At 43.4% G+C, this 22896-nt stretch overlaps 1 long non-coding RNA gene across 1 annotated transcript; it reads left to right on the top strand.

Annotated features, from left to right (window-relative positions):
- Window positions 1–318: 318 nt before the first annotated feature.
- On the top strand, window positions 319–22539 carry LOC132649056 (uncharacterized). Its single transcript, XR_009587482.1, has 4 exons — window positions 319–399; window positions 17387–17468; window positions 18985–19145; window positions 21969–22539. It is a non-coding gene; the product is annotated as an uncharacterized LOC132649056 (long non-coding RNA).
- The last annotated feature ends 357 nt before the right edge of the window (window positions 22540–22896 follow it).

Genomic DNA, 22896 nt, shown 5'->3' with positions numbered 1-22896 from the left:
CATCTACTGGATAGCTGCCCACCCTGAAGACTTGGTTCTGCAGTGTTGTTATCTCTGAGACTCAGTCGGTAGATGAGAGCTACAGCTAGTCACACTCAAAGTGTGGGTTTAGTTTCTGCCTCTGCCACTCACCACTGCAGACTCCTAAGCCTCCATTTGCTCATTTGTAGGCTGGGGGAAAGAGACCCATTGGGATCTTGTCATAGCGAAAGGAGGAAGTGCCAAGAGCATTTGCTATAGTTGGCACGTGGCCAGTACTTGCCGTCCTGGCAACAGCGGGTAACCAAACATGCTCTGATGCACAAACCACACTTTACACTTCCCTGGGGCACCATCCTCTTCCTGCCACTGGCTCGTTACACACTCCCGTACGGCTAGGATGACAGAAGGGGCTGCTTGGTGAGTACCTAGTACATCACAGACACTGCCACTTGTTTCGTTGTACCCTCAGAAAAGCAATGTTCTGGTGTGGTTGTCAGCCTGCAGCTTTGCATAATTAAGCAGCTGGAATGGGATGTAGTGCTAGCCATGGAGGGGGAGTGGAGAGGTCCCGGCTATCCTTGTCCCTCTGGCCTTGACTCCAGGCCCCCTGCCCTCTCTCATCTCTACCCTACCCTAAGCCTTCCTTCTGCAGGATTCCTCTCCCAAGATGAATAAAGTGCTGGCTCTGACAGGCGGGAATGCACAGCTTCCGGGCACATCTACAGCATCTGGTGGCTGTCTTCCTGCTTGCCAAGCTGGAGCTCCCGACTGTCTCTAGTCACTGTTACCCAGGGGTCTCACAATCTGAGAATGAACTGTTTCTTCATCCTCAGGGTCAAACTCTGATGCCATTTGCCCCCACTTTTCTTAATCTCCCTTCTCCTTCTCCTAATTTCTACCTCGGTAAGCTCTCAGCAATAACCTTGGAATAGATGAATGCTATGAGAGATGAGGCAGAGTCACTCCAGTAGCTGGAAGTCAGCAGGCAATAGAAAGAGAGAGAAGAGAAAATACTACATCATAAAGAGAAGTAAGTGCAGTGAGGCAGAGAAGCTCAGTGTTGAAAAGCCTTCGTCTGAGTCTATTATAGCTTTAAGAGCAGCTATTTAATCCATGTATTTTTCCTCTCTGTCTGCAGTGTCCTCTAAACACACACACACACACACACACACACACACACACACACACACGAAGACTAGAAACAGACTCTTATTCCTGGTGAACCCTAACCCAAGGTTTCCCCCTCCCTTAGGCCTGGGACACCCCTCCCACTTGGGGTCCTAATGCAGGCCTTTGGGCACCTTCCAACAGGGTTCTCTGGAGTGCCCTGTGTGCTTCCCATATCCGTCACAACAGCCCGGTACCTCACTTAGAAGCCTAGATGCTGGAGTCATCCTCAGAAGGCAGGGAGATAGCACCAGTTTACAGAGCTGTCAGGACCAATTCCTGAGTTCTCTCGTGCTCCTTGCCTGCCTGTCCTCAGTGAATGATGAGCACTAATTCAGATCTCAGAGTGGAAAAGAAACAAAGAATAAGGGAAGGAAGTTCTTGAAACAATCAGCCCTCAAGTTGTGCTGACAGAAAGGTTTCAGGAAGATCATGTTAGGAAACAGAAAAGAAAAGAAAATTAAAGCCAGCTCATATGTTCTCCACTGTTGTAAACTCCCTCATCTATCAACCATCCTGTGATTATTATTTGCCTGCTTGCAGAGTAAGGAGGCAAATGAACCACCTCAGAATATGCCTATCCAAAGATGTGAAAAATAATGAAAACTTTAAAACACTGAAGAAAAAAAAAATAGAAAAAGACACTAGAAGATGAAAAGACCATGGATTGGGCGAATCAATATCGTGAAAATGGCTATCTTACCAAAAGCAGTTCTCATCAGAGTCCAACATTACGCTCCACAGAAACATAAAATATGTTAAAGTCCCTATACAAGCACAAAAGACCCCAATAGTCAAAGCCATCCTAAGTGAGGAGAACATTGCTTGGCAGAATCTCTGTACCCGATTTCCATATGGGTATGGTACTGGCACAAAAACCAACAAGTAAATCAATGAAACACAACTGAGGACCCAGATACAAAAGTACGTGGCTATAGCCTCCTGAGCTTTGACAAAGATACAAAAAAATGCATACTGGAAAAGGACCCAGATACAAATCCATGTAGCTACAGCCACCTGAGCTTTGACAAAGATGCTAAAAATACACACTGAAAAAAAGGACAACACTTTGAACAAATGGTGAGGGAAAACTGGATAACCACACATAGAAGAATGAAAGTTGAGTCTTACTTTTTACTCTGCACAAAAACCAACTTCAGATAGATTAAAGACCTAAATGTAATACCTGCAACTCTGAAACTTATAGAAGAAAAAGTAAGGAAATGTATTAGTTTCTTTTCTGTTACTGTGATAAAAATACTATGAACAATGCAGTTTAAAGAAGAAAGAGTTTAGTTATGGTTTCAGGGTCCGTCAGGGCATGGAGGCGTGGGAGCAATCAGCAGGAATGCAGCAGGAGCCAGAAGCTGAGACATCACATCTATGAATGTAGGCATGAGGCAGGGTGGAGGAGGTAGCCAACCGAAAATAGGGTGAGTCCTTGTCATCTCAAGGCCCACACCCAATGATTTGCTTGTTCCAGAAAGACCACACCTCTTAAACCTCCTAAACAATAGCATCAACTGAAGATCAATTTTTAAATGCCTGAGACAACGAATGCCATTTTTCATTCAAACCATTATAGTCTACTTGCCCTCCCCCCCATAGGCTAATGGCCATTAAAATGCATTTAGTATAATTTCAATGGTCCCCATAGTCCTTTTAAAGTCTCAGCACTGTTTACAAACAACAAAGCTCCAAGTCTTTTCTTGAGACTCAAAACAATCTCTTAAATTATAACAGGAAAAATGCAAATTACGTATTTCCAACATAGACTAGTCACCACCATTCCAATATAGAGGAATGGGAGTATAGCATGAACATGCTAGACCAAAGAAAGTCCAAAGTCCAGCAGGGCAAACACAGAATCCTGTAGCTCCACATCTGCTGTCTAGATATTAGTTTCAAAGAGCAAAGATGGCACTAGCTCTCCAGGTTCACTGCAACATGCGTCTCTCTCTTGGGGCGATTCCACTCCCTGGATACAGATCTCCTTGGCAGGTGTCTATGATGCTGGCATCTCTAATATCTTGGGATTTCCACCAAAACCCAGGCTTTATTTTCCCAGCGTGACACAATGGCTTTTCACAGCTTTTCCCCCTCTCAGGGCCGTCATGCAAGGACCGCCCCGCCACTGCCTGAACTCAACATCTCTCTGAAGCCATGGAGGAAGAACTCAAGGCTCCTTCACTCTTATATGCTTTATGACTCTAGGACCAGTACCACATGGATGATCCTACCAAGTTAAGCTACCAGCTTGGGATAGACCACTTTGGACTGCAGTCTGGCAGCTTTTGTTTGTTGTTGCTAAGTTTCCAACTCGGGAAAGAGAGTTACTAATGTGGTTGAAAGGTGTCTTCAGAGACATGAAGGATGCAAGAGTGAAGGTGTCATAGATTTTTCCTTCACAGCTCTGGCATCTCCAACATCTTGTGGTCTCTACTGAAACTCTGGTTTCCCTTCCACAGCTTTACACAATGGCCATCCACATTCTTTTTTTCCTCTTAGGGTCCTCAAGCAGGGCTGTGGTTGAAAGGTGTCTTCAGAGACATGAAGGATGCAAGAGTGAAGGTGTCATAGATTTTTCCTTCACAGCTCTGGCATCTCCAACATCTTGTGGTCTCTACTGAAACTCTGGTTTCCCTTCCACAGCTTTACACAATGGCCATCCACATTCTTTTTTTCCTCTTAGGGTCCTCAAGCAGGGCATCCCTGATTTCTGGTCTCAGAAACATTTTTCCCTTATTCCAGTGCAGAGCAGAGCAGAGCAGAGATCCTTCTCCTCCTCCTCCCCCTCGTCCACCTTTTCCTCCTCTTCCTCGTCTTCTCCTTCTCCTTTTTCTTTTTCTTTTTCTTTTTCTTTTTTTTTTTTTTTTTTTCTAGACAGGGTTTCTCTGTGCAGCTCTGGCTGTCTTGGACTTGATTTAGAGACCAATCTGGCCTCGAACTCACAGAGATCTGCCTGCCTCCCGTATGCTGGGATTAAAGGCATGTGTTAATCTTCTTAACAATTACAGCCTCTCTTCAGCACAAGCCTTGGCTGGGACATTAAGGTTCTTAGTGCCCATTGTCTCTCCAAAATGTGCATTTTGTATTTCTTTTGGACCCACTTGTCTTTTCTTTCCAGCGCTGATTTGCATACAGGTTACCAATAATTGCCATGCCACACATTTAACATAATAGAATCTTGCTTGAAATTGCCTCTACCAGCTGAGCAGCTTAATTCTACCACTGGGGAGGCAGAGGCAGACAGGTCTCTGAGTTTGTTCAATGTCAATCTGATCTACAGAGTGAGTTCCAGGACAGCCAGGGCTACACAGAGAAACCCTGTCTAGGAAAAAGAGAGAGAGAGAGAGAGAGAGAGAGAGAGAGAGAGAGAGAGAGAGAGAAAGGAAGGAAGGAAGGAAGGAAGGAAGGAAGGAAGGAAGGAAGTTGGGCAAGCCGGCAGGAAGAAAGCAAGAAAAGAAGGAAGGAAGGAAGGAAGGAAGGAAGGAAGGAAGGAAGAAAGGAAGGAAGAAAGGAAGGAAAGAAGGAAGGAAGGAAAGAAAGAGGGAAGGAGGGAAGGAAAGAAGGAAGGAGGGAAGGAAAGAAGGAAGGAAGGAAGGAAGGAAGGAAGGAAGGAAGGAAGGAAGGAAGGAAGGAGGAAAGGAAAGAAGGAAGGAGGGAAGGAAAGAAGGAAGGAAGGAGGGATGGAAAGAAAGAAGGAAGAAAAGAGGGAAGGAAGGAAAAAGGGAAGAACTTTTTTCTACTAAAGAAATTAGTTTATTGCTTTTTAATTTAGCCTCAGGCAAGTTCTTAGGACATGAGCAAAAGACAGCCAGCTTTTTTTTTTTTTGACTCTTGCCCAGTTACTGTTAAAATCTTTGCTTCCTTGTGACACTCTTTGAGTTTGGCCCTTACAGTCTATATTACTCCCAGAACTACAGTCTTCTAGGCTCCTACTCTGCTTACAGTTTTCCAGCCCAAAGTTCCAGAGTCTCCCACATTCCTCCAATAAACAATATGATCAGATTCTTTAAAGAACCATATCATTCTCTGGTACCAATTTCTATCTTAGTTTGCTTTCTATTGTTGTGATAAAACACTGGCTAAAACCAACATGGGGCGGGGGAGGTTTTATTACATATTACAAATTGGAATCCATCGAGAAGGGAAGCCAGGGCAGAAACCTGGGACCCAAACTGAAGCAGAACTATGGAGAAACACTGCTTACTGGCTTGCTCTTCACGCTTGCTTTTAGCTTTCTTTCTTTCTCTCTTTCTCTCTCTCTCTTTCTTTCTTTCTTTCTTTCTTTCTTTCTTTCTTTCTTTCTTCTTTCTTTCTTCCTTCCTCTTTTTTCTCTTCATCCATCTTCCTTCCTCCTTCCACCCCTCCCTTCCTTTCTCTTTAAATGCTAAAAAACCTTTTAAAAACAGATACATTTACTTTAATTTTCTGTGTAGAATGTTTTGCCTGCACGGAGGTATATGTGCCACATTCCTAACTGGTGCCCATGGGTGACAGGAGAAGTTGGCTCTCCTAGAAATAGAGTTAAAGATGGTTGCGAGCCACTTTGTGGGTTCTAGAGAGCAAACTCTGGTTTCCTGATGGAGAAGCAACTGCCTTTACTGACTGAGACATCTCTACAGCCCCTGCCCAGATACTTTTCTTACACCTCCCAGAGATGGCATCGTCCACAGTATGCTGTGCTCTCCTACATCGAGTTCATCAGGAAAACACCCCACAGACTTGACTACAAACCAATCTTATGGGCGCATTTTCTCAGCTGAGGTTCCTTCTTTCTAGACGAAAATATTGGTGTCAAGTTGACTAAAGATAATTAGAACAAAAAAATACTTTATGATATAGACATAGACAAAGATTCTTGGATAGGACTCCAGTTGATCGATAAAGAAATAATGCTGATAATTCACAGTGAGACCTCATGAAATTAAAGAGCTCCTGTCTAGCAAAGGAAAGGTTGAGTGAAGAGACAGCCTACAGAATGGGGAAAAAAAATGATAGCTATACGACTGACAGAAGATTAATATCTAACATACAAGAAACTAAAACTAGGCTAATGAAATTAACAGGGTCTGCAAAGAATGACATATAGTCACTAAAGATGAAAATTGTTCAACCTCACTAGCTATCAGGGAAAAACAAGTCAAGGTTAGACTGAGATTCTATTACAGCCTGCTCATTAAGAAAATAAGTAACAACAGAGGCTGGTGAGGAGATGAATGAAAAGGAGCCCCATCCACGGCTCACGAGAATGTAAACTAGCCTAGCCACCATGGAAGAGTGCATGAAGGGTCCTCAAAAAACTAAATAGTTTTTCCACATGACCAAGCTGTACTACTACTGTTTATCCAAAGGACTCCCGGGTTCAAACAACAGAGACGTTTGCATATCAGTAAGTGCGTTGTTCACAAAGGCTAAATTGTGGAATCGACCTACGTATCTGATAGCAAAGGGATGGATAAAGGAAACGGTATATATGCATGATGGAATTTTTCAGTCATGAATAATAATAAAATCATGTTTGCAGGAAAGGGATGCAACTAGGGCTAATCATATTATGTGCATTGAGCCAGCCTCTGGATAAACAAACATCGTGTGTTTTCTCCCACTGGTGGCTCCTGGATCTTCATACAGATGCATAAATTCATGCATCACATGAAAGTAGAAGCTAAAGTGTCTAGAGGAGCAACGGGGACTAATGCAGGGTGTGACTGTGAAAGGGAAGAAAAGATGTACGGAGGAGTCTCCTCAACGTGCAACACAGACTTATATGAAGAGGTCCTTGTGTAACACAATGTCATGTATTGGTGAATTTACATAATAAAAATAGGAAATAAGATAAAGTTCGTGGTGTGTCCCTACCCACAAGCCACAACAGAAAGGTGACTGGAAGCAGGGAGAATGGAGTGTCCATCCCTGAACCGCTTCAACTCTCCTATATTATAACAGTGTCACCTTTCCCTGCAGATTCCTTTTCCTGCTCATCTAGAGCATCATTCCCTCTAGCAGACCAACCATGCTGCCTAATGCAGATCACTGTCCCTCATGCAACTCTGTCCATCTTCACATTTGTCCCCCGCATGTGTGGCGACTGTTAGTTTCTGTGACAGTTGCCAGCTTCCCCTCCCCTAGAGTAAATTCTGTGAGGGCAAATGTCTTGTCTTGCCAAATACCTAGTAGGTGCTTAGTAAAAATTTGTTGAGTTAGTGGGTTAAGTGGCCAGAGAGGAAGATGAAGCACAGGGGGAGAAAAGGCCATGCAGGGCCCTGAGCATCAGACTAAAAACAGACAGTTTCTAACCTGAAGAATACATTTCGGAAGCTGCCAAGGATTAAAAATGGTTCTTCCTGTCAACAAAGAACCCAGAGATCCAGAAACAACTTACTCAGCCCTTGAACAAGAAGCATTCCTCGGTGTTTTGATATTAGTTATTCAAATTCAAATTCAGCATGATTCCCGTTCTTATCAAGCTCATAGTTCTGTGAGAGAAATGTATAAGCATAAGAACAGAATATGAAGCAGCTGCAAGAAAAGAAAAAAGAAAGAAAATAGTGCAAGAGGCAGAAACAGCAGAGATTATCTCTCTGCAGGCATGCTCAGGAAGGACTCTCTGCCCAGTGGGTTGTGGAGAAAAAAAGGAGCTTGCCAAAGAAACAAAAATGGGTTTCCTAGAACACACCAAAGAACCAAAGTTGAGAAAGTGGAGAAATGAAAACTCATGTATAGTAAAGATCTCAGCAGTTCCTCAAAATGGAAGCATAAAATTACCATATGACCCAGCAATCCTACTTCTAGGAATAACCTCTAAAAGGTTGCAACTAGGAATTTAAAAAGATACGCAAACCTTGTCTTTTTAAAAGAACAATCCAATCAGTGAACGAGAAAGACAAAACTGTCTACACACAGAATGCGGTGCCATTTGGCTCTGAGAAGGACAGTGCTGCTATATGTCATGACAGATGAGCCTTTGCAACACAATGAGACAAACCCAGAAGGCAATGCCACACAGACGCCCCATAAGTCCAGACAGGCACATTTGCAAGACAACAGTGAGATAGACCTAACTCATAGGACAGTAAGGAAGAGGGACATACAGGTCATCACTTAGGTCTCTAGAATGAAGAACAAGTTACTGAAATGGATGAAGACCGTAGAACACCAGGATAAGCTAAGCACACATCTTAACCCTGATGAGCTAAATGAGCAACTCATTACAACGGTAAATTATGTTTTAGATGTATATAACAAAATATGTCTCCACAGCAAGATGGAGACATCACAAAGTTAGGAAAAAGAAACAGGAATTCTGACCTGGTATTGGGGTTTGTTTGAAGGAGCCAGGGGCTCCTTATTCCATTGTGGAGAAAACAGTCTTGCCTCAGTCCCATGTCTCCCCACCCGCTTTGCTTCTAGGCTCACAACCATCCCTGTAGAGACTTGGAATCTGAAACAAGGGTAAACTTGACAAGACCATGGCACATGCCTTTCCCTGATAAAGGGGAGCCTTTCCTTAAGTCAGCCCTGAAGGGTTGTGAAAGGCCAGTCAGGACCATTGAAAGCCAGGAAATACTGGATCTGACATCAGCAAAACCAACAACAAAACATTATCAGCAACAGGGCAAATGAACTTGTTGAGAAAAGAAAAGGTTCAGTGTGTGAAAGGCAAGATGGACCCCCTTCTGCCATGCTCTTTTTATCTGGGCTGCTACAAGAAGATGCCGCCCACAGTCTGGGTGGATCTTCCCACAGGAGTCAAGGCAATTAATTATTTCTTCAGGTGAGGCTTCTGACTCTGGTGATTCTAACTTGTGGCAAGTTGATGCTAAACCAACCTCAATGGGTATCTTGAACAAGATGTAAGGTTGGAATGACTAGGGCAAAGCCAACAGTGTCACACAAGAGCTTAGTTTGGGGTACAGAGTTTCAGCATGGCAACCGAGAACCTGGCTGTAAATCACCAGATGGTGAGACATGGTCTCTATCTTTCAAACCTCTCTACAGCCCCAAGCTGCTCAGGGCCATTTCTGAGGAAGCAGGAAGCGCTGGGGGACATCCTCAGAGAGAAACATCCTCTTACCAGCCGGCAGGAAGCTCTCAATTCTGGCAGTGACTCACTCTAAGTTTGAAGGACCTAATCACTCAGACACTAAGGTAGACACGGCACACACATGTGCTCCTGGCTCGAATTCACAAACATTTCACTTCCTAGAAGACGGAGGCTCTCAGGAAGCAACGAAAATACAGAGCTGTGTGCTTCTTCTGTGCAAAATTCAACAGATACCAGGAGCAGAGAGAGAAACTGGACCTGCAAAGAATACCATCCCTGATAGGCAAAGCTTCTATCGGATTTTATCTCAGCTGGCAGCACAGCACTCCAGCCCTTGCTTTATAGCTCATTTCCTTCTATTCTGAGCTCAGCGATCTCCACGTACTCTATCACTGAGCCACTACTACAAAGTGGATGACATTTTTACCTTCATCCGTCAGAGCCAAAAACTAAACTTTGGAAGCAGTTGTTTGCCTGAGGTCACACATCTAAGAAACCCAAGGTTTAGCCAATTTTCAGCTACCGTGTGCCTCACAGGGGCAACCAGCACCCAAGAGTGGCCATGCATGAATTCTGTGACTTAGGGAGGGTCATTGCTTATCAAGCATAGTTATAAGATTAGGGACAAATGCCCTTTATGGGACGTTTCTTTTTGCAGATGAAGAAAATGAAACCCTGGCTTGCGCGGGGCGGATGACTTCCCAAATTATGCATTTGGCTCGTGCAGAACTGAACTTGCGGCAAAGTCTGCCTGGTCTGTAATCCACGTCCCTTTCTGTCACACCACATCTACCCACAGTTCCCTCCTTCCTTCCCAGCTATCGGGGAGTAAGCCCCGAACAAGTCTCTGACCAGCACGTGGTCAGAAGAAGGGCAACCTGTTTCCTGAGCACTTCCCCGGGCTCCTGGATTTTAACACTCCCTTCATAGTTATGAGCGCACACCTCAGATCATTCCTGTTTATGAGCACACATCTTGGAGCACTTGTGGAGCACGTGGACCGTGCCACCAGGGGAACTGGCATGGGACTGGCAAGGTGGCACATGTTCAAACCCCCCAAGTCTCAAACTTGAGATTTAAAAATCTCACCCTGAGACGGCAGGAGTGGGACAAGCAGCCTCCCTGTTTCTGTGCCTGTCCCTAAGCGTGTAGCACGGAGACCCCCAACCGGGCGGACAGGTAGTCAGTCACATAAGCAGGCACGGGGACGCAAACAAAGCATCACAGCAAGCCAGCCCAACCAAGGGAAGGTATTCACCCCAAGCCCCTCCCTACTTCCCAAGGTTTATATAATAGTGCTTGTTCACCATCACACGCACACGCACATGCACACGCACGCGCACACAGTACCTTGAGCTGTTTCACCAATAAAGGCCCATACACATATTCTGTTTCACTATACATCATCTAAGAATCACTGATTCACCCTGGGAGGATGTCTGTTGGTCCCTGTCTCAGTCCTAGTCCCATTGTACAGCACACTTGTGTGTGCATGTGTGTGCATACAGGAGCCGTAAAGTCGACTTTGGGTGTCCTCCTCTATCTCTTTCCATTGTGCTTTCTTGAGACTAAAATTCACTGTTTCAGCCAGACAGGCTGGCCAGGAACCCTCAGGGATCTTCCCATCTCTGCCCCATGACGCTGAGGTTACAGGCATCATCTTGCCCAGGCTGTATGTGAGGGCGGGGAATCCAAGTCCAGTGCCTCAGACTTGCATCTTCCCACCGAGACACCTCCCATCACCCGAGTTAAGAGGAAGGTTTTAGATTGCTCTGGCCTGCACATCTCCTCCCACGCCATCAGCAGCAGGAACAGCCATGAAACTGTTTCCGTCATCCTTGACATCTCAAACTTGGCAATTTCTCACTAAGCATCTAGGACATTTCAAGGACTGAGGTTCTAAAATACACCTCAGAGACCCGCAGATGCCTAAAACCTAAACACGAGACTCAACAAATAGGTTCTCATACATATATACACGAGTATGAGCAGACACACACAAATGTGACACCGTATATGTGACCAGCATTCGGTCGCATACACACTCATACAAGCATGCCTGCATGAGTAGGTGGGCAGACACGCTCATAGAGCGAGTGCGATGCTAACACACCCTGTGGCGGTGCACCTCACGCTCTCACACTCGGCGACACACCCAGGAGTCTTCCTGCAGGGAATGGGAGCCGATGAATCCCTGTTCTTGGCTGACCTTTAACGGCTGCTCAGTTTCAGACCAGAATTCCTTGGAGGAAGGCTATTGTCAGTTTAAAGCTGGGTCTTTATCTGGATTCCATCTCTGATAAAACAATTAATTTCCCGTTATAGCTTCTGACGCTCTGAGTCATTCTTACAAGTTTCTTGTAATAGTGGCATTTAAAACGGGAACTTTCTGAACACCCAAATCCCTTACAAAAGGCCTCAGCTTCCTTGGTGAAGCATTTATGCGCTGGTGGAAGGTGCATGGAGCCATGTGATTTCCTCATCTGAGGAAAGTAAGTGGGAGGGAGTATCAGACAAGTGCACAGTACCAATCACCGTTTAAGCAAAATCCCCATGGGACTCCTTGGCATAGTTAAAACAGTTCTGTGCCTCTACGAAGATGTCACATAATACACTCTCTTTTTTCTTCTGCATTGCCAGTGAGAAAGACACGTGGATAAGTTGGGGTTTGATTCGAAGTTCAATCAAATCTATACTTTGTGGGACTGTATATAATTTAGCACATAATACAGCAACTGAGAGCAAGGAACAGCTCCAAAGACCACACAGACTGTCCATTTCTGCCCCTTAGTAACTGTGTCATCTTTGGCAAGCTACTTAGAATCTCTCTGCTTTGGTTATCTTCTCTGTAAATCAAAAATAACAAAATGACGCTCGCAGAGTGCTTACAGGCATGAAATTGATATACATACAGTGTTTGCAACCTTTCACCGTCCGTAAGTACCAGCTGCTGCTTTTCACCTCATTGTCCCCTCATTGAGGTGAAACAGGTTAAATAAGACAGTGCTGCAGAGGAGCAGAGACAGCACGTGCCCCCTGTGCCAGAGTCATTTTTTTCCTGAGTAGAGAATTAATCTTTTTTTTTAATGTGCATGTGTGTGCCTGCAAGTCTGTATGTAGGTGCATATGTGTACCTCTAAAGACCAAAGGAAGGTATCAGGTTTCCAGGAGCTGGAGTTACTGGTGGTTGCAAGCCACCTGATGGGGATTCTGGGACTCAAAATCCAGGGTTTCTGCAAGAGCAGCAGGTGGCATCATCTCTATGGCCCCAGTCTTTTTTCCCCCTAAGCTAAAGTAATGAATTGAACATTTGATAGAAAAAAAGAAAATTATGGCTTGTCTTGGCTAGGGTTAATATTGTTGTGACGAAACATGACCAAAACAACTTGAGAAGAACAGGATGTTTTCCCCATTGAGAGAAGCCAAGGAAGAAACTCAAACCAAGTGGGAACCTGAAGGCAGGAGCTGATTCAGAGGCCGTGGAGGGTGCTTCTTACTGGCTTGCTCTTCATGGCTTGCTCAGCCTGCTTTCTTATAGAACCCCGGACCACCAGCTCAGGGTATCTCCATCCACTATGAGCTGGGCTCTCCCCCATCAACACAGATTAAGAAAATGCCCTACACGCTTGCCTTCCTACAGCTCAAAATTATGGAGGTATTTTCCTCCTCTGGGGTTTCCTCCTCTCAGATGACACTAGTTTATGTCAGGTTGACATAAAACTAGCCAGCACAGGGATACAAATGGCTTTGGAGTCAGGCAGGGCTGAGACTGAGTCCTGTTTCATCTCTTAAGTGTTCTGTGAGCTGAGAAAGTCACGTAAGCTTTCCGGTTTTCAGTTTAACACCTGTTAAATGTATAAGACTCTGAGGAGCCTCCGGCACATGAGACAGGGGTAGCCCAAGAAAGGACCTTTCTGCTTGCTTGGCAGGGTTGTGAACAGAACTTTTGGATTTTTGTAAGGATGACAATGTTCCCTGAGATAGACAGTCAGTCAGACAGAAAGACAGACAGGCAGGCACGTACGCACGCACACACACACACACACACACACACACACACACACACACACTGCATGGTTAATCTGCAGGCTAAATAAAATTCTTAGTGAAGACACTGCAAATGTTTCTTTCCATGAGCTGTCTGGCAGAAATAAGCCCAAACTCTTTCTTTTGGTTAAAGAGGCTGAGTTGGATGTGGTGGTACTTACCTATAATCACAGTATTCTACAGGCTAAGACAGGAAGATCATGAGCCTGAGACCAGCCTGGGCTGCAGAGTAAGATCCTGTCTCAAAAACAAGCACACAAAAACTAAGAAAGAAAGAAAGAAAGAAAGAAAGAAAGAAAGAAAGAAAGAAAGAAAGAAAGAAAGAAAAAGAAAGAAAGGAAAGAGGAATCCTAACCTCAGTGGAAGGTCGAGAGTCCAGAGTCCCTTTTAAACGTGTGTTATACTATAAAGTAGTTATTTAGGAGCTGGGGAAATGGCTTATCACATTAAGAACACTGGCTGCTCTTCCCCAGGACTTGGGTTTGGTTCTCAGCACCCAGATAGTGGCTCACAATCATCTCTAACTCCAGGGGATCTGACACCCTCTTCTGGCTTTCTGACATTAGGAACACATGTTGTTCATAGACCCACATGAATACAAAACTTAATATACATAAAATAAATTCAAATTACAATAATTTTAAGAGATCATTTCATCAAATTAGAAAGTATAATTGTGGCTAGAGGTTATAGTGGCAATAATAAAATGTTGGTTTAAAACATAATTTTAGGATGTAGGAGAAATAAGTTCAAGAAATGCAGTGTACATTGTGTGACTATCGTTAATAATAATATAGTATATTTTTGAAAATACTGAGTAGACTAAATCACCTCAAAACCATATGAAATCTTGTACATGATATATCTATCGTGTCAGTTACTTTTCTGTTACTGTGATAAATACCATGACCAAAAGCAATTAAAAAAAGAAAGAAAGAAAAGAAAGAAAGAGTTCCTTTTGGCTTACAGTTTCAGAGGGGGGTGTGTGTTATGTCAGGGAAAGCAGAGAAGCAGGTGGTTGGAGCAGGAAGCTGAATGATCATAGTTCAACTGCACACAAAAAGTAAGGAACAAAGTAGCAGTAGGTCAAGGCTATAGACCCTCAAAGCCTGTCCCCCAGTGACTTAGTGGGTGGGCTCTAGCAAGGCTCCACTTCCTAAATGTCCCACAAAAAATTGGGTTAAAAAACACTTTAAAATAAAGCTAAATATAGCAATTATGGTTTCCTGACATTCACCAAAAGACAGTAAAACAATAAAACATTCAAGAAAGTACTTTTAAATAAACATACTATAAGAATATAGATTTGAAAAACTAAAGGTGAGAAAAATTAAAGATGTCCACTCATCCTGTAATTTGTTTGTTTGTTTGTTTGTTTGTTTGTTTTGAGACAGGGTTTCTCTGTGTAGCCTTGGCTGTCCTGGACTCACATTGCAGACCAGGCTGTCCTCAAACTTTCAGAGATCCACCTGCCTCTGCTTCTGCCTCTGCCTAAATGCTGGGATTACAGCTATGTGTCACCGAGCCCGGCTCATCCTATAAATTTTAACAGCTAATCACAAAATAAATGCGTTCAAAATTATTTCTGTTGTTGACTAATGTTTAATTTTCTACTGCTGAAATCTTTAATGCCATCAAAGAACTCATTATACTTATTCAAAATATAGCAAGTAAATTTAATTTGTTCTACAACAAGAGAGAACATTTTCTAAATTCTTGAAAGGTGATACTTAAAGTAATACAAATAACCTAGAATTTGTTTTTTTAAATTGTCATCGCGGTTGTTTATGTTGTGTGAGCGTGCATGGCACAGTGTGCGTGCAGAGGTCAGAGGACAGCTTTGGGAGCTGATTCTCTCCTTCCACCATGCTTGTTCTGGATAATCTGCTTTCTCCAGCCATCAGACTTGGCAGCAGGTGCCTTTACTGCCGAGCCAACTTTCTGGATGCGCACCCAGCTTCTTACCCTACGTTCTAGTGCAGCATAACCTACAAATATGCTAATCTGACACTTACATGCTAAAAAATAATGTAGAAAACCCATCTGCAGGGTTTCTTTTCCACAATTAAATCATTGCCTCTGTAAGAGAGGAGAACTTCACACAGATGTGGGAGTGGACCCCACTGCAATTCATAGCATGCAATGCCCCTGAACCTGAGTTGAGATGTTTTAGGTAGTTTGGGCATGAGAATATTGTATGTTATGCTGGCATGTGTGGCATAGTGGTATGCACACACATGATACTCACCTATGATGGTGTGTCACTGGATGTGGGGCTTTAAAATTTGGGGGCAAGCATGAAAAAGCCTCCAAATGCACGATGACCAACAACTAATTGAAAATCCCCCGTTGCGTCGCGCACCTTCACCGCTGTCTTGGTTTCTTACAGTCTAGACACGTGCCATACAACATCAAAGCATACTGTCTGGCACAGCGCGGCTCAGAGCCGAGGTGACAGTATGTTGTGAACGGAGGTGTTTTATGTACCTATTAAGTTCTCTGTTCTTATAGAAAGGTGGTGGTTTTACTTATAGTAAACAAAGAGATTTCGTTTTTTCCTACCATGGTTCCTCAGCATGTATGAACTTAATGTATCTTGAGATCGCACTGCATTAAAATATTTGGTTTTAAAAATGTGTTATTTGAGTTGTTGACTTCACTGTCATTAAAACAATTATTAACAAAAATTGGCCGGAGATTAGGACAGAATTTCAAAAACATTTACTAAGTCATCCTAAGTATATGTCCGCCATCTTGTGCACGTATTTGTGCAAAGTGGCATTCCCACAATTATGATTATAAAAGCAAGTATCAGTCAACTCTGATAGACACCAAAAGCGGTCTACATCCTGCAGTCTTAAACATTCATCCAACATTTATTTTTTGAGGCTAAACAAGCATACCCATCTAAGTATGCAGTTTGCTCTTGTCTTTAATAAATGGTAAAGTTATATGTGTATATATATATATATATCAATTAATTATTTTAAAAATAGCTTGTTTCCACTAGCTGAGGAGCTACCCGCAGTTTATGGCTGCTGGGGAAGAGATAATCTGCTTTCTCCAGGGACGCAGACCTTCTTGGGTTTCCCATGTTCCCGTGAATGGCCCTTACCCTTGTGCATACATGGACAGAACTCAGTGGTTAAAAAAGAGAATGTGAAGTTGGGAAGGGGCATGGTGGCAGAGCTCTGGGAGGAGTTGGAGAAAGAAGAATGTAAGTAGATGTAACTAAAATACGTTATATATAATATATATATTATATATATATTCTCAAGGAATAAATAAAAATTATATCTCAAAAAACAATTCAGTTTAGTTTACTTCACAAAGTAATGATGCTATGCTGACTTTTGAAACTGATAAAAGTTTCTAAATCTGTTTGACAAAACACTTTATTTTCACATTCCAAAAAGCATATTTCTTTATGATTCATTATCAGAAAAGGCTTATCTACCCATTTTATACAGCCGTATACCTGGGCTTGCTTTAAAATGTCTTGCCTCAAAGAGTTTGCAAATGGAAACAGTTTAAGAAGACTTGCACTGAATCTTGTTCCTTAAGATTTAGTTTACTTTGTCTATCTAGTTCTTGGGCTGTAGCAATGACTATGCTGTCGCTGCTGCCCCGGATGGTAGTGGTGTAGCTAGTAAAGTGAATGACACGCACACAGCACAGAAATTCAACAACCATGGGAAAGGAAGCCACGTTCCCTGGGTCTCCCCCCCCCCCCTTTTTTTAAGTATCAGGAGGCACGGGGCCGTAATTCAGCTTTACCAGTCTAAGAATGTTGGTGACATGACTAAGTTTTTGAAGGTCAGGACAATATGAATCTCTGTATTCCCTAACATGACTAACCCCAGGGTGTACTCAGTCAATATTTGTTTAGTTGTGTGCATGCCCCTAAGACGGGCTCCCTCTGGTGTCCAGGCTTGCTAGCTGCTGTCCATGCTTGCTAGCTGCTGTCCATGGTCCTGAAAAGTAGACTCTCGCCAGGAGTCTCAGGTGCTAAGGCGGAAAATAGAGCCCAGGGGAAGAGAGTGGAGACAGAAATAACGAGCCAGCCTTCCACTGGGCATTAGTGACATCTTCATTTTGCCATCGCTTGAAATCTAAACTTGATATTTCTTTTTTCTCCAGATGTCTCCACTTGGCATTTCTTCCCAGTTGGAAACATGGAGATCTGTGTCCTCACTAACCACCCATGGTGGCAGTTTCCACAGTGAGCATATATCTGTATAAATCATTATTTGAAAATATCTGTAAAAGTGAGGGAGCTTTTCATCTGCTTGTTTCTGGACAGTACAAAGGCAAAATTCACTGATGCGTTGTCAGGAGAGTTCACCCCTATCTGTTATCTATGATTGTAAACAGTTCTCAGTCTAAACTAAGCATGCGAACACAAGAGACAGGTGGACTCTTGATTTATTAAACTGGAGCTATGTGAGTTCTGAAACTGGCTATGGATTTATCTTGACCACGACATAACCTGATACTTTTTTTCCTACTGATTGATTCTATAAAACATTTATTGAGCGCCTACCGAATCTTGGCATATTATAGGACTTACAGATATGACGAGGTACAATAGCAACAAAGTCTCTGGTCACCTGAAGCTTACATTCCAGCAGCAACAACAACAAACAACTATGCAATGAGCTGTCATGTAACTGCAGGTAGCAGGAGATATAATGGTAGCGAGCGCTCTTCTGGATAAAGTGATCTTCCTCGAGGGGTGACATCTGAGTCCAGGTGTAAGGGCATCAGGAAGAAGAGGAATGCACATATGGTGGGCACATGGTTCCACACAACAATAGCAAGTCCCCAAAGCGGGTACAAGACGACGAGTCTAAGGAAGAGCAAGGAGGCCTGTGTAAGATCATGTGTGCCAAAGAGAACATGGAGAAAATTTGAAAACTGCTGTTCCTGAGGAAGACAAAGCAAAGTGACTAAAATAAACAGATCAGTGTCTAGAGTGGCTATAATGGGGAAGTGACAATGCCATATTCCAACAGGGTACAAAGCAGAGAAAAGCTCCCACCTTGGTAGGGCTCGCCATGTCCCCAAATCTAACCTGTGAGACCAGCAGGAACTACACATGCATTTATTCAGTCAAAAATGTTAGCATATACTATGTACCCAAGGAATATGTCTAGTACAAATCTCAGGTCTAATTTCTGGGCAACAAAGAGAATGAGTTACAAAATGAAGCCAGAATAAATAAAAAAAGCAAGATGAACCAGTGACACAATCATTCATGACTGGAGTGGGGAATATTTGTGCATCCAAACAAATATTTACAAAGTACATTCTGGGCCCGGGCATGCTGGAGAACATAGATTTGTGTTCTCCATAGATTAATGTCTTCAAGTCATCAACATTCTTAGACTGAGAAAGCTGGATTCTGGGCCCTAGTATAGTATAGTTTAGTATGGTACAGTATGGTATAGCATAGTTATATAAACCTCCTGATACTTAAAAAATAGAGAGACCAAGGGAAAGTGGTTTCCCTTCCCACGGTTGCTGAATTTCTGCACTGTGTGCATGTCATCTACTTTACTAGCTGGACCACCACCCTCAAAGCCAGCAGCGACAGCAGACATGGCTATAGGCTGAGCACACAGCACACAGCACACAGCCTGGCACATCCTTAATTCTTTATGGTGTTTTTAATGGAGGCGTGGATGAATGAATCCCCCTAAATCTTGTTTTGCTCTATTTTTATTCTTATTTTACAGAAGAGAAACTGAGGCTCTGTGAACCACCTTCTCACAACAGGTATATGTGAGAGAACACTGAGGAAAATCCAATCCCTTGGGATCATGTGGTGCCACCAATCAGCCACTGTGTGCTCACTACAGCGCTCCTGAAGCCTGAAAGAAATGCTAGCCTGGGAGAGGTTGGTTCCCATCTTAAGGATTTCTCACTAAGTCAACATAAGATAAAATCATGTTTTTTTTTTTTTCTTTCTGGCCTCAGTTTGCTCTATTTAAAAATGAGGAAATGGGGTTTTATGACTGTGAGGTCCTCACCCCATGCTATCTCTGGCTAAAAGTCGCTTCCCGGGGCTGGATCATGCCTCCGTGGCTGTTAAAGAAGAATGATCATAGGGGCATAGTGAACTGAACTGAAACATCATCCGATTGTCTCCCCTAGGGTATCAAATGAGAAGCATATTGATAGCCTAGCCAACCTCGGGTTCCTTTTTCATCTTCCTGCTACAGTCAGGATGTGCGCACAAGAAGTGCAGGCTCTGTTCTTTTTAGACTGCAGCAAATGAACATCAGCCCATTCTGAGAAATGAGTAAAGAGAGCCCCAGGACACAGAAACAGTGCAGTGAGGCTTCGGTGACTTATCACCCAGGAACCCACTTGTCGAGGAACTTTGAACAAAGCCTGGAGCAATGATAACTGTTCAAATGGCTGTGAAAGCAGAGAAATCCGTCTGGCTGATTGATGTCCTGGGTTTCTAGTTAGTGGGTGGCTTTCTGCCATGGCTTTGCCTCAGCTCCCAGAATTACTCCAATAAGAAATGTGCTCATCTCCAGCACTTCCTGGGCATAAGAGGAGAGGCTGAATCAGCCCTCTTACAAGTGTGATTAGAATTTAATGGGAACCAGTGGGAACTGGCACAGTGGGGGCAGTGTGGGGAGAGGAGCAGATCTGTCAGGCTTGGCGCAAGTGTCTGGCTCCTGCCTGTAGGTGTGGAGAGGAAATCAGAAAGGAACTAATTGCAGAGCAAGTGTCTTTCAATTATCTAGAGGGAATGCAAACTAAATGTGTCACTAAGACAATATCTAACACAGCATGCCCCCCCCATCATTGCACTTTACATAGACTGGGGACAGTCCCCAGACTGAAGAACAGTAATGAGCAGTTTGAGAGATGTCAAAAACCTCGCCCAGTAGGACACACTTAGGATAACAGGAAGAGAAGACGCTGTAATAACCCAGACCGTTGTTCAGCTCTTGCTCTGTATTGACCACCTGTGGGACCTGGGTCAAGCTGCTTAATCTCTCTGAGGACCAGTTCAGGTCCTCCATCTTAATATGAAGCCTCATGAAGAATTATCTACTTTTCCATTTATCTATTATTGCACAATGAACGGCATCAAAACAACCATTTCCTTATGCTCCAGCTCTTAGACCAGGAATTCAAGCATCACATAACAGGTGTGGCTTGTGTCTGCTGCACATGTCTTAGCTCTCAGATGGGCAAACCCAAATGACTAAAGGTTGAAGGAGCCTGAGGCTTCATTCATGTAGTCCCAGGTTGGGGCAACTCAAGGGCTGCGCTCAGTAGGAAATGACTGGACCATTTACCTGAGGCCTCCCTGGCATAAGGGCTCAAGATTCTTGAAAGCTGGTGACCCAGAAAACAAGTTAAAACTATATGACTTCTTCTGACATAGGCTCAGAAGTCATACAGCATCAAATCATTTGCACCCCATGAATCAAATACATCACAAGCCCACCCAGATTAAGAGAAAGGGGCGTATATCCTACCCCCATTCGTATATCTTTTCTATAAGGATCCTTGAACTTGTAAGCCTCCTGATTCTGCCTCCCAAGTACTGAGATTGGTGTGCACTGCCAGCTTATGACATGCTGGGATGAAAGCCTGGGTTTCACGCTTACTACAAAATACTCAGTTTTATTAAGTGGGTAGATAGATTCATGAGTAGATGTTCTGCTATGGCCCAGGATCTCCTTAAAATTACATTTCTGACTTAGTCTTCTTCAAAGCTTGAGATCTTTCTCAAATCTACCTTTCTCCCAAAGGCCAATTTAAGATTTTTATGATTTCCTAGCCTGCCCCTGGTGTGTGGAATATACAAAACATGGGTAAGAGGAAGTCATCAACTCATGTTCTCATTGGCCCAGGGAATGAAGGATTCTCTCTCAGTAGATGCATTTAAGACACAGGCTTTTGCCTTCACCACCTAGCTGGTGAGGGGGTTTCTGGAGCTCTCTGGGGACTGTTGTTGTTGAAATGGGACCGATGTGTGTTCGAGTTCTGTTTAGAAGACTTACTGATTGTGCTCAAGGGCTATCGCTGTGACTCACTGAATCAATGACTTGAAAGAGCAAACCGAGAACAACAAAAACAGAAGAGAACAGGTGCAGGCCTCAGACAGACTCAAAAACAAACAAACACAGACTCAAGTGCTAGGCAAGGAGCAGGACTACGTGTTGAAAGTCTTCAGGTCTCCATGAGCTGTAATTCTGTATCTACCATGTCCAAATCAAATCAAAACAAAAGCATGAGCAAAAAATTAAATGTCTCATTGCTTTCAGTCTTACTCTGCAGAAAGAGGCACAGAGGAATGAATGCCAAGGACTCTTCTAGCTTGGCAGACACAAGAACCTCCTTGTTGATAGACTGCCTCAAAGGGCCCTTCCCAGTTCTTAAATTAACTAGCCCCTCACAAGTATCTCACACTGTCAATTACTCTCTGTTTTATTGACTTGTTCATTTTGTGGATGTCAGAAACAACTTTCTGTCTCTCTGAGCACTCTTCTCATGCTTCATGACTTCTCCACTTGTCATTTAGAAGGGGGTTCCTCTTCTCTTCTTACTGATGACACATTCATACGCTGAAGTTTCATTCCCTTGATGCTCATATGTCATTCAGAACCCTTTCACTAGAATCATGATGTATTAATTACTTTCCTGTAGCTAAAATGCCCAGAAATAAAGGTTTTGTTTTTTTGGCTTACAGTTCCATCGAGATAAAGTACGTCATGTTTGGGAAGGTCTGGCAGCAGGAACAGGAAGCCGACTGATCCCATTTTTCAACCACACCCAGAAAGTAGCAAGGGAGAACTGAAAGTGAGGCGGGTCATAAACCCCCAAATCCTACCCCCGTGCACACTCCCTGAAGCAAGTACAAAAGGTTTGTGGAATGCCATTTTCCTCCTAATTGAAACATTCCCTCTGGGAGGTAGAGTACCCTCTAGAGGGATACTCAAGGGGTAGAAAAACAATTCACACATCTAGGAAAACAGGACCTTGCAAACATTTTGAGGGCTTGTCCACAGCAATGCAGAGAGGAGCCAGCAACTGCTTGGGAGAGGGTTCTGACCGACTGAGCTGCAGAGAAAAAGGATTCCTGGGCTGTCAAGCTTCCCTCAAGCTATGCTGAGGGCTCCAGACTGCAGCTATTTTTTTCATCTTCACCTGTGCTGGGGTGGCATTATTTTTAGTAATTCAGCTGCTTTTGAATCATCCCTACATTTGTAAGTAACTTCTCATGTATACTCTTATGCATAACCTTTCATGTAGAACTCCAATAAAACTCACTGCTTCACCAAGTTGGACATTGGCACAGTTGTGACTTTGGTCTGTCATGGATTACCTTTGTGGTTTGAATAGATGTGTGTGTGTGTGTGTGTGTGTGTGTGTGTGTGTTGCATCATGCCAGGAAAATTTTGTCATATAACAATGTTCCACAACCTCCCCTAAACAACTGGGGACCAAGTGTTCAAATACATGAATTTATGGGGACATTTCTCATTCAAGTCATCACCTGTAGCATACAAACCTATATAACCTAGCTTAGGATATATTTAAAGTATTGGCCCAAACAATTTAAAAATATAGGAAATGAACGCAGCTTTGGTGCCATTGAGGAGTGCAGGAACAGGTTT

The sequence above is a fragment of the Meriones unguiculatus genome, chromosome 18 (assembly GCF_030254825.1).
Source record: "Meriones unguiculatus strain TT.TT164.6M chromosome 18, Bangor_MerUng_6.1, whole genome shotgun sequence".
Taxonomy (NCBI): domain Eukaryota; kingdom Metazoa; phylum Chordata; class Mammalia; order Rodentia; family Muridae; genus Meriones; species Meriones unguiculatus.
This window is presented reverse-complemented; position numbering and strand designations above follow the sequence as displayed.